The sequence below is a fragment of the Pogoniulus pusillus genome (genome assembly GCF_015220805.1).
Source record: "Pogoniulus pusillus isolate bPogPus1 chromosome W unlocalized genomic scaffold, bPogPus1.pri SUPER_W_unloc_1, whole genome shotgun sequence".
Taxonomy (NCBI): Eukaryota; Metazoa; Chordata; class Aves; order Piciformes; family Lybiidae; genus Pogoniulus; species Pogoniulus pusillus.
The window spans coordinates 3,100,153-3,112,904 of NW_026974535.1; positions in this window are offsets into that span (position 1 = coordinate 3,100,153).

A 12,752-nucleotide genomic window follows, 5' to 3' on the forward strand; every position below is an offset into this window, starting at 1 on the left:
GCCTGCCTGCCTGCCTCGCTCCTGCTCCAGATCGGTGTGATGGTTTGGGGGTTACCCTGCCCCCCCACACTTTTGAATTTGCCCCAGCTAACTCAGACGGACCCTGGGAATATAGATGAAGCAATTTATTTACAGCTAGCAGAATTTACAAGCAGCTATTTACAATATATACAGTTATATACAATTATATACAGAAATATACAAAAGATAAACAATACAAAAGCACAACTCCCCTCCCAGAAACCTAAGTCCCCGGGAGGGGCTTTTAAACCACCCCAACAGCTCCCCCCGGCCCCTCTCAACCTTACCCCAGTTCTCAGGAAGAAGAGAGGTGCAGCCAAGAGGTTAGGGAGCAAGGTTAGTAGGAGCAAGGTTACTGAGATGTGACCAGGTCTAAGGCAAAAGCAAGAGTGAGAAACAAAATGGAGAAAAAGTCTTTCTTCTTCCCAGAGTTCTCAGCGTGACTGTGAGAGAAGTTGACATCAATTGTTTTCATTTCACTGCCCGTTATCTAGTTCTTTTACCAAAACATTCTAGCTTGCTTCAAACTAGCACAATCCACCCCTTGTCTACTTCGCTCAGAGTATCGCTGAGAATTATCCAATCTAATCTAAACCAATATTTACACTAAAACAATATATACAAGTTCAGTTCACACTTCAATCAGATGTAGGTGATTCAAAAGCTCAGAACAGGGACTCCCAGGTGATGTTGGGTTCGTGCTCACGTACTGTAGATTCTATCGTAGATTCTCTCAGTGTTGGGCGCCGATGTTACCTAGAACAGAAAACTCCTAACAACTTCTATTAGACACTCTGAATTTAAACTCTCTCAGCTAAGGTTAAATTTCTCTGTGGAATACACTGGATTTCACCATTCTCCTGCATTACCCAGTATGTGTGACCAGGACCTTCAGCAGAAACCACCCCTCGGACAGGTTTCCCTTTGCCCGAAGGAGAAAATACCCAAACAGTTTTCCCTAACAGATTCTTTTCACGTACAACAGGAACTTTATCACCGTCTACTGTTTGGACCAAATCTGATTGTGCAGGTCCTGCTCTGTTTACTGAACCTCTACTATTTACCAACCAGGTAGCTTCTGCTAAATGCTTGTCCCAGTTTTTCAGAGTTCCACCCCCCATGGCTTTTAGGGTGGTTTTCAGCAAACCATTGTAGCGCTCAATCTTCCCTGAAGCTGGTGCATAGTAGGGTATGTGATAGATCCATTCAATACCATGCTCTTTGGCCCAGGCCATAGGCCTGCTCAAATACAAAGGCCGTGATGGATGAATTGCCCGCTTGGGCCCGATCCTGACAAAGGAAGGAACAATGCCCAAAGCTTCGAATCCAGCTGAAGTGAACTGCTTGACAGTGAGTAAACCAGAAGACTCTCTTTACCTAAGGACTGAATAATTTCAAAGACTCAAAAACTCTAAAAACCACAGACTCTCTTTATTTGCCATTTTCTGAAATGTTATTCTGCAACCTCATATCAAAAGAATTCACGTGGGTAATTTAGTTCGGAAGGGGGATCTCCGTGTTTGAGCAATAAATCACTTGATCTTTACAAGTTAGCCTCGCGTGTTTTCCCCACAATTCTCCCAAACTACCTTCCACGACAATGGTGTGTGGACCTGGTGCTTAGGGACATGGTTTAGTGTTGACCGTGCAGTGCTGGATGGAAGGTTGGACTAAATGATCTTGAAGATGTCTTTCAACCAAATGTATTCTGTTATTCTGTGATCTGTTGGGTCACAAAGTGTGCATTATTAATTGGAACTATTAATCATTTAGTGATTATTATTATTTATTTGCACTTCCTTTACTAAGCAGCAGTCATTTGTGTCTGCAGGATCACATGAACAATATATAAAAACAGTGAATCCCCTCCCACCAAGTACCATATTGCAAAGTAATTAAGTTAGTACATTAATTTGTTATTATGTCAAATGCTTTCATTTGCATCTGGAAAGCTCCTCCTGTGAATAAAATAAAAACTCTCCAGGCAGGTGACCGTCCCTCAGCTTGAGCATTGTGTCACTGCCCCATGCCTGGGGCACCTTGCTACTCAACTGTGAGGCCTGCAAGGTCTACTCGAGCAAAGCGCCCAGGGAGACACTAGCAGCCATTAACGATTCTGGCATGCAAGTTTGCATCATCGCAACCTGGCAATGAGGGGAGGGAGTTTGGAGCCTCTTCCTGCCCCCTTTCCCTTCTGTCACGGAGGGGTATTCTGTCGCCTGCGTCGATTTTGGCGGAGGGGAGAAATTAATTGGTGCGAGATAATATTCTATAAAAATATATATTTATTAAACTTAATGTTCTGGACTCTTGCCACCCCCAACCACTGTATATTAATATTAAAATGGATTCTTACACGGTCATGAAAACATTCTAGGATAAATACCTACAGTATAACTTATTAATAACTAGCAAACATTCAAACTATAAACAGAGAGAGGATTTTTCCCCGCGGCTTAATGCAATTTGGGGTCTATACACTATTCGCCCAGCAGAGTGGGCTGGAAACTGATTCTGCTCTATGGAAGAGGCAACAGATATTTACAGAGGCATTAAAGCATTTACTCACAATTCTTATTAATTATCAATCACCCTCCGGAGCTACGTCACAGCCTGTTCCTAGTGTCCAAACTTCAGGGGATCTCTGCCCATGGACTTTGAGGCTGGAATCCTCCCAGCTTGAGGGGAAAGGAGAATCTTCCTGGCTTCTAGGGAAAGACAGTCTCTGACCTTTTCTCCTAGCAAAGGATGCAATCTCTGCCTTTGTGCTGCTGGCTTCTTCTGGATGCTCTGTCCAGGGATTCTTAGCAGGCAGGATCTCAGGTGCAGGAGTAGAATGTCGTACTGTCTCAGCACAATTCTCACATGGCTTGCAGGCCGATCGTGTGCAGACAATCCAGAGTCTGCTTCCTGGTTAACTCAGCGGCAGTGGCACTTACCAGGCAGTAATAAAGCAGTGGGCATGCAAGGTGTGCATGGCTGCTCGGGAGTCTGAGCTCCATAGGTAAAGGCAGGCAATGCAGGATCTAGTCCTGAAAACACAGTGGCGTGACCAATCAGGTTGGCAGTTAGCCAAACCTTACCATAATAGGCAAATGCCACTTGCCTGGACTTTCCCAAATATGGAGATCACATGGGCTTACACCAGGGAAGCACAAGCTGGGTGTGTGGGGGCTTACACAACATGTTCACAAACACCTTATACGACACAGACCCTAGGCAGGCCAGACTTTGTGACACCAGGTCTGTTATGCCCCTTTGTGCTCGTTTAATATGTTTACCTCTGCTGCAGGCAGAGAAACATGTCTAGGCAGGGCAAGGCATAAATAAGCCTATTTTCGGGCCTACAGGCCCTCCACGACACCTCCTCATGCCTCAGGAAAGTCTCCCAGGCTCCTTAGGAAATCCTCTTGACTACCGTGTCATCAGAAGAAATTAACCATAGGTTGTTTATTAAAAAAATATGAGCCTTACGTACTTACTAAAGCAAACTAATAACACCATACATGGAGTTTTAAACTTCCTATAAATTCCAGAAAGGATTAGAGAGAAATGTGCGTAGTTAATAATATTGTCTTAACTCTTCAATTCTTTAAGGTGGAGCTAAATCCACCTTTGTATGGCACATTGCCACTTTCCTTTTTGCCTGTATGGAGGGAGGCCAAGGAAGATGATGAGTAAGAGCAAGCATGACACAAGAACATCTGGTCAGAGAGAGACACTTCTCAGTTCCAGTTGCCAGCTATCGTCTTTTCTAGTTCACTGCTCTATCAACAGTCAGGGCAAAGCTGCATTTCTGAAATGCATCTTAATGACTAAAAGTTCCCTCCCCAGCATCAAGGCCTTGCTAAGTTTTTTCTTTCATAGGTAAATAGGAGGAGTTCCAAAAGATCTCAGAATTGCTTTCCTAGAGCTCTGCCATAGGCCAATAACAAGGGCTAATTTTTCCCCATGAGACTGTTTTGCTTTAAATAACTGAAGCAATTTGATGCAATGGAAATGGTGATGGCTCTTCACTGCATCAATAGATTTCCAGTGCCTTATAAGAAGTAGCATTTTGAAAAAGAACTTTTGCTACTCCAACTATTTGTGATGTTATTCAGTTTTATAACCATAACCTCTTGCCTTTGATTTTTTTCTTCATCTGGGCTACACCTAAATTGAGATATTTGTAAAATAATTTATAGTAGAATGGCAAACACACATGTATTTAATGTAGACATAATCACAGGATGCATAGAGTTCAGGGCAATATTGCAGTTGTTCCTCCAGGTGTAATGTTTTCTTGCCTTTTGTGAGAACATCTTTCTTCATTTCCTTGAGCTCTTACCAAAAAATGAGGCATGTAACATTGAAAGCTAATGATGAATTGATCTTTAGTCTAAATACTGATTATTTAAATGTCTATGTTAAAGTGCAACATGATAACAACACAGGTTGTCTTAATTTCTTTAATGTTTTGTAGACTATTATGGCTTTCATGATGCTGAAAACCATATGAGTAAAGTCACAGCAGTGAGCAGGACCACCAGCCACCTCTGACACAGAAACTAAAGAAACTGCCAGTAGAAAAGATTTAGGTAAGGAACTACCTTCTATTTGGCTTTTCCACTTCCAGTTTGTACATCAGTATGGAAAAAGACACTAGGTCAGAATTAATTTCACAAATGAATAACCATGAGAAATTATCAGTAATTTGCCTTATTTAAAGTATAAGAAGAGTTGTTCGGGGAAAACAAATGTCTATCTTTGGACTTAGTGCCAGCATTTGGCTCTTTGATATGGAAAAAAAAAGTCCCCTCTCCTCTTCATTAAATATAATTTTTGTTTGAATTACTGATATTGTTACATGGATTGCATTCTTATTGTGACCATGCTATCAATTAAAAAATATGTTGATTGACAGATATAATTTCTTGGCTCCTAGTCAAGCTGGCAGCTCATGGTTTGGACAGATTCACTCTGTGCTGGATCAAGAACTGGCTGGATGGCAGAGCCCAGAGAGTGGTGGTGAATGGTGCCACATCCAGTTGGCAGCCAGTCACTAGTGGTGTTCCCCAAGGATCAGTGCTGGGCTCAGTCCTGTTCAATATCTTTATTGATGATCTGGACGAGGGGATTGAGTAAGTTTGCAGATGACACCAAGCTAGGAGCAGGTGTTGATCTGTTGGAAGGTAGGAGAGCCCTGCAGAGGGAACTAGACAGGCTGGATAGGTGGGCAGAGGCCAACGGGATGAGATTTAACAAGGCCAAGTACAGGGTTCTGCACTTTGGCCACAACAACCCCAAGCAGCGCTACAGGCTGGGGACTGAGTGGCTGGAGAGCAGCCAAGAGGAAAGGGACCTGGGGGTACTGATGGATAGTAAGCTGAAGATGAGCCAGCAGTGTGCCCAGGTGGCCAAGAGAGCCAATGGCATCCTGGCCTGCATCAGGAACAGTGTGGCCAGTAGGACAAGGGAGGTTATTCTTCCCCTGTACTCAGCACTGGTCAGGCCACACCTTGAGTACTGTGTCCAGTTCTGGGCCCCTCAATTCAAGAGAGATGTTGAACGTGTCCAGAGAAGGGCAACAAAGCTGGTGAAGGGCCTGGAACACAAATCCTATGAAGAGAGGCTGAGGGAGCTGGGGTTGTTTAGCCTGGAGAAGGGGAGGCTCAGGGGTGACCTCATTGCTGTCTACAACTACCTGAAGGGACATTGTAGCCAGGTGGGGGGTGGCCTCTTCTCCCAGGCAACCAGCAACAGAACAAGGGGACATGGTCTCAAGTTGTGCCAGGGTAGGTATAGGCTGGATATTAGGAAGAAGTTCTTCACAGAGAGAGTGATTTCCCATTGGAATGGGCTGCCCAGGGAGGTGGTGGAGGCACCGTCCCTGGGGGTCTTCAAGAAAAGACTGGATGAGGCACTTAGTGCCATGGTCTAGATGACTGGATAGGGCTGGAGGATGGGTTGGACTGGATGATCTTGGAGGTCTCTTCCAACTTGGTTGATTCTATGATTCTATTAACACAAATTCAGGAAAGGAACAATTAATGTGGGTGGGAGGTGAGTGTATATATAACAATAAGAATAACATTTTTACCTTGCACTGAGAAATAGTAACTGGCAAAATTTTAGTGGCTACAGATTTAGCAGTGAGAGTCAGAGATAAATAAACACTGCAGAATTAAAATTATGGGCTATGTGTGTTTTAAACCTAGTATTGAATACTAAATGGGAAAAGTCTCAGCAAACTGCCTGGTGATTATTAGCAGTACTAGATGGCTTTCAGGGAGGTCATTTAACTGTACGCCATAAAAGCACAGTGTCATGGGTTGAGTATTTGCTGCTGTTATTCATAGCATGCTGCCATCATGCTAGTTTCAAAATGAAGGTGCTGTCAGGAACAAAGTATTAAGGAGTTTGAAGTTCAGATTGTAACATGAGAAGCTTCTTGTTCCAGTTGCTGCTTTTGGGTTCCAGGCTTTGGGTGTTGGCTCTCTTTCCACTAAGATGAATGTGGAGGGATGAGGGAGTAGCTCCCTGGCTTGGGTTTTTAGCTCACTTGCTTCTGCTTGCTGCTGCTTTCTACTGTGCTTTTTTTTCTGCAAACAGACCAAGATAATTGTGCATTTGTATTGTTATTATCTCATTTTCTCAGTAAACTCTTATCTCAATTCTTTTATCTCAACCTGGATTATTTTTGTGTGCTACTTTTCCCTCACTTCTATGTTGCGGGGGAGACAGGCAGGTTAACCCATTTACCGTGCAGTAACCTGTTACACACAGAATGGTTTGGATTGGAAGGGATCTTTAAAGGTCATCTAGCCCAACTTCCCTGCAATGAGCACGGACATCTTCAACTAGATCAGGTTGTTAAGAGCCCTGTCCAACCTGACCTTGAATATTTCCAGGGATGGGGTATCTATCACTTCTCCAGCCAATGTCTTCCAGTGTTTCACCATGCTCAATGTCCCAGGTTGAGAACTATAGGGTTAAAAAAGTCCTCTGGGGACTAGAAGATTGTTATTCTATCCCATAATTCTGCTATCTCTTTATAAACTTAGAGTGAGGCCATCTCGTTCTCCTTTCCTCTTCTCCTGCCCTGTGTCTGGCAGGAGCCACTTTATCGGGAAGAACATGTAAGCAGTAGGCCTGTTTTGGGGCCTCCAGAGGCTTGTGTTTAGGCCTCTTGGATGGCAGAGGCATTGGTGGGGGGGGAGAGGATTGGAGCACTGGGCAGTATAGATTTACTTTTTGGGTGGGGGGAAAATTCAAGGGGGTTTGCCAGGGATGCGGTAATTGTTTTGTAATGTCTTCTCTGTATCTCTCTCTGTCATGGAGGGTAGCAGAAGCCCTTAGCAGGCCTCCCTGTTGTGAAAGTTATAGTGTCTCACATTAATGCCAAGAGCCTCGCAAAACCAAAACAATCCTTCAGTCCCATGAGAGAGTCTCTCCCTAGTCGAGATAAAGGGTAAACAATGGCCACTGTTCTGGTTAGGGGGAACGGCAGTTCTCATGCCCGCTCGACACCTGGTGTGGGCCGAACTTGGGGTGGTCTTAGAAATTGTTTTGGTAAGAATTCTCCAATTGTATGGATTGATTATAACTTTGTGCCAATCTGTAAGAATAACGTAAAGTAGCCTGGACTGGTGGGTTACACCTCTTTTGAACATTATAAAAATGGTGTGCCTTCCTGGATCGAAAAACTAAAACTAAAAGTAGAACTAGAGCTTTTTAGCTTTTGCTAGCTTGCTTGCCTGCCTGCTTGCCTACTTGCCTTGCTCCTGCTGAGGTGGCCTCTTGTTCCTGATCGGCCCTGCCCGACGAGGGACTCGCAGAGACCTGAAACCTGCTTGGGCCCGATCCTGATGAACAAAGGGACACTGCCCAAAACCTCGAACTTTGCTGAATTGAACTACGGAACAGTGAGTAAATCAGAGGAAAGACTCTTTACCTAAAGACTGAATAACTTTAAAGACTCAAAAGAACTCTAAGAAAATCACAGACTCTCCTTTATCTGCTATTTTCTGAAATGTTATTCTACAACTTCAATCCTAAAAGAACTCACGTGGGGAATTTAGTTTGGGAGGGGGATCTCCATGTTTGAGCAATAAATCACTTGAAATCCACAAGTGCGCCTCCACGTATTTTCCCTACAACCTCCCAAACTACCTTCCGTGACACTCTCCAAATATAATTCTGTATTTTTTCTCCAATTTCATTTGAGAGCTTCATTTCTGACAGTTATCTTTAAAAAACATGACACTCATCATAAAAAAAAAAGTATTCCTTATATATAGTCTGAATCTACCCCTTGTCCTGTTGTTACAGGCTAGTTTGAAGCAGGCTAGAATGTTTTGGTGAGAGGAAGTAGATAATTGGCTGTGAAATGAAAACATTGGTGATGTCTACTCCCCTCACAGTCTCGCTGAGAAGTATGGAAACAAGAAAGTAAACATTAGATAACACTCGCCATTTTCTCATTCTGCTTTTGGCTTCGGACTGAACTGGAGCTCCTTAACCTCACTGCCACTAACCTTGCTCTTTAACCTCTTGGCTGCACCTCTTTTCTTTCTGAGGATTGGGGTAAGGTTGAGAGTGGCAGGGGGGAGGTGCAGGGGTGGTTGAGAGCCCCTCCTGGGGACTCAGGTTTCTGGGAGGGGAGTTGTGCTTCTGTATTACTTTTACCTTGTATATTTCTGTCTATAACTGTATATACTGTAAATATCTGCTTGTATATTGTGCTAGCTGTAAATAAATAGCTTCATTTATATTCCCAGAGCCCGTCTGAGTTAGCTGGGGCATTTCTAAAAGTGTGTGGGGGCGGATAGAAGCCAAACCACCACACAGGCCCTACTAAAAAGTCTGTTCTCATCTTTCCTATAAGCCCCCTTAAAGTATTGAAAAAGCTGCAATTGAGTCTCCCTGGAGCCTTCTCCAGGCTAAACAACTGTCGTGGAACGCAGTTTCGCGGCAGAGTTATGGGGAAAATACGTGAGGCGTTGACTATTTTATCAGTGATTTATTGCAAAGAATGCGGATTCCCTCTTCCCGAAACTACACCACCACTGTGAATTCTTTTTGATTGAGATCAAAGTAACATTTCCGAAAATGGCAAATTAAAGAGTCTATGATGTTTAAAGAGAGTTCTTTTGAGTCTTTGTGGTTTGAGTTAATAGTTCGTCAGTCAGCTACTCACAGTCTGTAGCTTGGTAAGGAGTCTCTCATTCTCCCGATAAGGGTCCAGGCATGCAGGCTTTAGTCTCTGCGACTCGGCGTCCGCCCGAGGCAAGACTAGATCGGCGAGCAGTTTGTTGTTGTTAAGTCCGGGGAAAAAACCAGAAAGGCTGGAAAAACCCAGAAGTGTAAGACGCAGACTAGAAGGCTAGGGCAAGAGCACGAGCACGAGCACAAGGGCACCGATCCTGGCCTGTCCACCATTTTTATAATGTTCCAAAACAGGACTAGCCCACAACTCGGACCACTTTTACGTTGTTCACATATATTGGTAAAAGACAGTAAGCAATCTATATAATTGGATAATTTTACTCAAACAATATAAAGACCACTCCTCAGGCCAGCCCACCTGCAGGTGTTGGGCAGACTTGAGATAGTCGTTCCTACTTAACCAAAACAATATCCTGTTGTCTGAAAAGCGAGGTCAAGTGGAAGGGAAAACATGGCCAGTGTTTACCTTTTCACTTACTCTGGGGAGAAATCTTCCCATGGGACTGAAAGATTGTTTTGGTTTTTCGATGCTTCTGGCTTGAATGTGAGGCACTAGAAACTACACAATATAGCAAAAGCTTAGAGAGCCTTTTGCTACTCTCCATGACATACTCCACCCCCTGGCTCACATTAAGCCAAGAATCGGAAAAAGCAAAAAATGAAATACAACTTACATCTAACTCTTAACATAATTAATACATAAACATAACTCTAATTTAAACTTAACTTAATACTTATGCCCACCCCCCTGAATAAACAAAGCTTTATTGAATATTTACAAAGCAGAAAACCTGGTATATGCAAAAGCAGTTCAGAAGTCTGGGAGAATCCATCGTGCACTGATACGATGAGTCTTCCCATTTACATCAGTTGCTTCCCAAGCATACAACCCGTTTGGTTCTGTCAGGGTCATAGGCACAACTCCAATTGAAGGTAAGTTTACCATTACTGGTTGTCCCACCTGTAATTTGTGTAATGACTGTTGAGAGTGCTGAGATTTATCTGGTGGATGACTAACATTCTCCAATGGATTGTCAGAACAAAATGCCCTTATTTTAGGACTACCATAATTACCCCATCTGTTGTTCACAATGAAAACTGCGTATGGCAAGCGTTTATCCCAGTTACCTTTGGATACCATGGCATGTTTCTTAATCAAAGCATTTGTTCTCTCTACAATACCATTAGCTTGAGGATAATAGGGAGTATGGAACACCCATGTAATCCCCTCACCCTTAGCCCATTCTTGTACAGAAGACGCTGTAAAGTGAGATCCATTATCACTTTGGATGTACTCTGGCATTGGCAAGACACTAAACCACTGCTTCAAGACCTCAATAGTTTGAGCTCCTGTGGCAGCACTAGTTGCCGTAGCCATGACTAATCCTGAAACCACCTCCACCCCCAACAGTATGTATTTCTTCCCGTGTGAGGGCTTTAAAGGACCCACATAGTCAACTTGCCATGTGCTCCATAACCTTTTGTCCTCTCTGATATGCTGTGCTGGAGCTAGATTGGGATGATTTGCTTTAAGCCTGATTCTGCACTGTGGGCAAGATGAAATGAGTTCCTTACAGGTACTCATAGAAACTGGCCACCCTCTAGACCTACACTCGAAGTAAAGATCTGCTTTTCCTGAATGACCTCTTTTAATATGAAGCCACTCAGCTAATCTCCACCATTCTCCTTTGTCCTCATCCACTATGTTGATCTTTGCCAGGAAATCAGCTTGATTATTCCAGGTGGTAGCTGGTGTTTGCTTTTTGGAATGCCCTTCTACCCAACCAACCTTGAGGGGTCTGGATCGGCCAATCTCTAATAGCCTTTTCCAGTCTTCGACTCTCCAGACTTCCGCACCTGATACCTTCCACTGATTCGCTTCCCACTGGCAAATCCACTCAGTGGCGCCTTTGAACGTGGAATAAGAATCAGTGTAAATAGTTGTTGCTCCCTTCTCGGCTGCTATTATAAGAGCACGCAACTCCCCTACCTGTGCACTGCCATCACCTTCTTCAGTGATAGTCTGGCCTGTAGCAATCTCCAAGGCAGCGGCTTTGTAGTGCCACTTCGCCCCTACCCTCCGAGAGGATGCATCTGTGAACCACACTCCCGATTTGTCGGAGTCTGCGGTCATCTCTAGGGCTACCTGAATAGGAGAAGGCTTATATGGCTGACTAAGCAGAGCTTTATCAGGATTTATGGGTTGCTGAAGTTTGGATACCTTTGTAGGTCCCTCTTTCAGCGGCATCAGCTGTGAAATTCCCTCCAAGTAGGCATACCACTTTCTAACAGTAGCCTTTTGGGCAATTCCTTCTGGTGGAGGAGATCCTTTAAGGATTGCTTTTAGCAGAGGAAATGGACCTTGCACTACAACATCTTGTGTAGTACGAAGCTTTTCTGCTTCCTTAACAGCTCGAGTTAGGGAAAGAAGTCCCTTTTCCCAATCCGAGTACCGAATTTCAGTCTCTTTAAATGCTGTTGATGAAAACATGAGAGCTCTACTAGGACCATTGGGTCCTCTCTGGAAAATTCCACAGTATGAGGCATTCGCGGAAAAACCCCATTCAGCCCTCAGGGCATCTTTTGGGTGTAAGGGCCCCAACTTCTGATATGCCTTTAGTTCATCCTTGAGAAACCTCAGGCTATCAGAATGTTCTGGAGTCCAATCCCAATGCTTGTTCTTCTTAAGCAAATCATACAGAGGACGGGCAATTACTGAGAAACCTGGAATGTGTTTCCTCCAGTAACCCAGAGTACCCAACAACTGTTGTAACTCTTTTCTATTTTGGGGTATTTGGCCCTTTTCAATGCTCTGAAGAGTGTCATCTGGCACAGACACTGCACCTGCTATCCACCATGATCCCAGGAATTTTACCTCTTGACTTGGACCTTGACACTTTTCCTTTGGAATGGTCAAACCTTGGCTGGTCAACAGCTCTCGGATATTCTCAGCCACTGCACCAACTTGCTCCTTGTCATTCCCTCCCACCAAGATATCATCAATGTAATGGTACATCTTAACATCCTTAGGAAGTTGAACAGTGTCAAGCAAAGCTGCAAGTGCATTGTGTGCAATGGTTGCGCTGTGTTTGTACCCTTGTGGAAGACGGTTGAATGTGTACTGAATACCTTGCCAGGTAAAAGCAAACTGTGGTTTGTCCTCTTCTCTCAACGGCACCATGAAGAACATGTCCTTCACGTCTAGAGTCGCCATCCAGGTGTGAGAAGCCGCTTGGATTGCTGTCACTGTGGATGAAAGACTAGGAACTGCTGCAGTAAGAGGAGGAGTGTTACTATTTAGCTTCCGGAAATCTACCGTCAATCTCCATCGGCCATTCTGTTTTCGGACTGGCCAAACAGGTGAATTGTAAGGAGAATGAGTTCTAATGATAATCTGTCTCTTCTCAAGATCAGCTATCACCTCAGTGATACCTTGCTTAGCTGCAGCTGGCAATGGATACTGTGCAACACAAGTAACATGTGACTTTGGCAATGGAGGAGCTGTTTGCAATAAGCGAACA